This window comes from Dermacentor silvarum, chromosome 9 (genome assembly GCF_013339745.2).
Source record: "Dermacentor silvarum isolate Dsil-2018 chromosome 9, BIME_Dsil_1.4, whole genome shotgun sequence".
Lineage (NCBI taxonomy): Eukaryota > Metazoa > Arthropoda > Arachnida > Ixodida > Ixodidae > Dermacentor > Dermacentor silvarum.
In genome coordinates, this window is record NC_051162.1 from 106,932,321 (window position 1) to 106,936,125 (window position 3,805).

A 3,805-nucleotide genomic window follows, 5' to 3' on the forward strand; every position below is an offset into this window, starting at 1 on the left:
TCGTCAAACGTTAATGTTATTTCTAAAGTGGAAATATTTCTCCGCTTTCTCATTCTCTGAACAAGCTTTACTGGCAAAATATCGGAAAGAGTTGGGTTTCGAGATCACACTATACTGAATAACTGTGTCCAAGACCTTCTTCTTATATCTAAGAAAAGCTTAGCAAGTGAATATTTTAGTGAAAAGGCTGCGTTAAAGACCGGTGCAAAGGTTGCCATGGATGTGGACTGCCCTCGCTAGCCAAGGCAAATCACCAATGCGATCAGTCTGTTTTATTTTCGTCAATAGCAAAAATGTGAAAGCTAGAAAAAGAAATAAAACGAAAAATATACTTTGGCTTTAATAAATATATATTTAATAAACACTTTCGGCAACAAAGCACAGCCCACCCGACTTGGCCTGCATTATGAAGCTGTTATCATAAATAGTTGTGAATCAAGACCTGCACAAGGACAATACCACCAACACAGTAGCAAAACAGCACATACAAGCACTTGTATGGCGCCGTTTCATTTCTGTGTTAACAGTATATCTTTGTGCTAGTAATTGTAGTGCAGCAATTTTTGAAGATGTTTCAATAACTTGCCCAGCATCTGGATATCTGAACGGTTTCAGTTGACCAAAAACTTTCTTAATCCATATTATTTATCAATTTTTTTTTACTTAGAGTGGAGGGAATAATGGTGAGCCTAGAAAGGAGGAAAAAGCCATTGTTTCTGTTGCAGCTCGGCTGCTCTCCAAGTATCTGTCATCGCGGACATGCGACGCAGTTGAATGCAGAGCTGGAAAGTTTTCTTGTGTGGCCAAAAATGAAAGGGAGTCACGGTTATGTGAGCAGATGCAAAAGTGCGTTGGGTTAAACCTTGAAACATTGGAAAAACTTCCAAAAGTCTCTTGCATTAAGCACTTTTTACAGCTGTGCTGTATTAACTGAAAACTTCGTTTCCATGATGGGACAGTCGCGTAACATGGTAGGTAACATTTTCCGGGATGTCTCTGTTTAACAGATTAACTCGCCTGTAGCCAAGAGAATATATCACAGTGTAATAGTGAGACACTATGTTAGTGTGTGATTATCTTTTGGAGTAGTAGGGGGGGGGGGGGGATTGGTGGGCTGTATCAAACTTTCTTTTCAGATTAACTGAAATACGATGCACTGACTTGTGCAGTATCTGTTTTTTATATATTTGTTATATACGGAAACGAAAAGTTGTATCATTGGAATGTGTGTAATAGCGCAACACTACTAAGAAAGCCTGTCTGGAATCTTCTAGAAAGGAATTGCGTCACAATTATAGGGGGCACTAGAGAGAGAAATGCTAATTCAGCATAGACCAAGTATTCTTGCTAAACTATATCTTCGTTAATTTTGCAGCAATAGCTGCATTACTACATGAGAAAATTGTCAAAGCTCCCATTTTCGAAATTTCGTGCCAGTGTGTCGGTGACATTGCAGATTTTTAAGTGGGTTTTTCGAATTTGAACCCTTTTGGCTGAGTGAAAGTTCTTAAAGAATATGTTCTTGCTAAATTTATTCAAGAATAAACTAAGCCTCTGACCAGGCGCTGTCATATAGCTTAACAAGTGTCTTCGCACATTAACAGCGGCCTTTTTGTAATTGGACACTCCAGGTGAATTTTGTTGTTCCATGATGTTCTGTATATATATATATATATCTGTATGCTGTATGGTCATCTATGCCGTATATGCAAAGTAGATGCTATACTGTTGAACCGCCAGAGTTGCTCAGACCAGATCTTGTATTTCTTTTGACTGAATTATTCCTTCGAATTTTTCGAAAAGTCGAAAAGTCGTGAGGCATTTCACACGTGATGCGTACCGTTTATCTTGAATCTTCAGCCTACAAAAAAGATGAACTCATGCCGCCATTCTTTACGGTCAGCACAGTAGCACCCGTGCGATGCCACTATAGGCCCTACACAGCTTAAAAGATGTTATAAGCGTGCCATAGATTTTAACGCACCCACGTATGTCACATCCAAGTATATTAAGAGCACCATCTAAGGAGTTCAAACGTAGTGCTATACCTTGCTATTACTGTTAGTGGTTTGTGCGAAACTGGCAATTCTTGTGTAATTTCCTGATGCAGCTTGCCGTATTTTTCTCTCTTGTGGCCCTCTAATGAACCACAGGCAGTTAAAATTAATCTAGAGCCTCCCACTACGAAGTCTCTATAGTCCAAGCATTGCTTTTGAATGTTAAAACTTATAAATTGAAGTACTCGCAGCCTTTCGAGCAGCTGTTGTGTAACGGGACTCGATTATGAATTTGTCTTATCTGCAACTTGCCCAAACCTCTCCTACGTTATTTGAAGTTACATTGGGCTTTCTGCTCTGTTGCAGCTCCTGGTCGGTGAGCTGCCCGGTGACTTCCTGCGAAGTGGACACCACGCCTGCCCTCCGGCACGCCTAGCAGATCTCGGTTGACGAGCAGACTGCCATCGCACTTCAGCAGCAGCTGTCAGGAGCGGCGTTCACCACTGCCCAGGCTTGTTGGACGACTCAGCATCTCTGTCATACAGGTGGGTCACTGTGAGGAGTAGTAGACCCATCGGTGTAGTGAAGATGCTCACACTCAATTGAGCAGGTTATGAGTATTCCTTTCAGGCATTGCGTACACAATTGTAGATGCCAAGATGAGTCCTAGAAATTCAAAGCAATGATGAAAATAATTATGCTTGTGATGATTTGCATGCATCTTAAGGTGGTTATGAGTTGAACTGTTCTCCGAAAATAAGAGGAGCCTTGCAAGACATATGTTAACATGTTTTGCTGCGACGTGTATGTGAACGCATAGCGGGTCCTCTTTTGCTGACTTTGTCAGAAAGGATTGCCACCGCTGCAATTTCTTGCCTGGCTGTTAAAGTAAACTGGTGCGTGAAACAGTCGACATTGCTCCCACACCTCAAATATGTTTGCAAACTTCAATATAATGAAATTGTTGATATATCAAAGTATTTAACTTTTTATAACTTATGATCCGTAGAACACCATGTATGTAAAAGGATGGTAGCAGGGGTTTGGGGGGGGGGGGGCATGTGGTAACGTTATCAAGTGCGTGCTGGGGGCCTTGCTGGTGTGCGTCACATTAGCACGCACACCATCACATTGTCACGTAGACTGGCACGCGTAGAAAGATGAAGGATCCTTCTTAGTTTGTCTTCTCTTGTTTGCCTTTTGTTCATGCTTGATGAGCTGTAATCTGCGGCACGTCTCTTGTCGTAATGCAAAATCTATTGCTTGCAAAGATATCAACCGAAGGTTGGTCCTGCCGGGAACTTCTTAAGCGAGCATGCTACCTATGTATGTATCCTTGGGAAAATTTAAGAAGCTTTTTGCAGGTTTCTAGGAAATATTTTTTTGGATTTAAGGAGTTTAGCCCGTAGCTAAAAAAAAATTGGAAGCCTCAACTTCAGTGCTTGTGCTGTTTGTGCAGGCAAAGCTGGTGAAGAACTATGGCGTCACCGGATGGACCTTACGTGCGGATTCGCATTGGACACAACGTGTACGAGACACACGGACTACAACGGTGCCAAAAACCCTCACTGGAACAAGTTGTTCCATTGGTAAGGCTCTTAACCATTGGATGAGGCCTCTATTGGTTGGGGCTCTGCCAAGCATGAGCCGTACTAGTCATAGCTGTTTGCACAATATTGCCAAGGACGCGCCGTACTCGTCCAGGCCACAGCTGCTTCCTTGTCGTAGACGAGCGGCGCTTGTCAAGTCACCGGCGTTGGCAATTCATTTTCGGTGCTTGAAGATATCCTTCCGTGCTTTCGACTCCT

At 42.3% G+C, this 3,805-nt stretch overlaps 1 long non-coding RNA gene across 1 annotated transcript; it reads left to right on the forward strand.

The window, feature by feature from the left end:
- Window positions 1–845: 845 nt before the first annotated feature.
- On the forward strand, window positions 846–3,512 carry LOC125940145 (uncharacterized). The gene is made up of 3 exons (XR_007463377.1): window positions 846–971; window positions 2,364–2,542; window positions 3,457–3,512. It is a non-coding gene; the product is annotated as an uncharacterized LOC125940145 (long non-coding RNA).
- The last annotated feature ends 293 nt before the right edge of the window (window positions 3,513–3,805 follow it).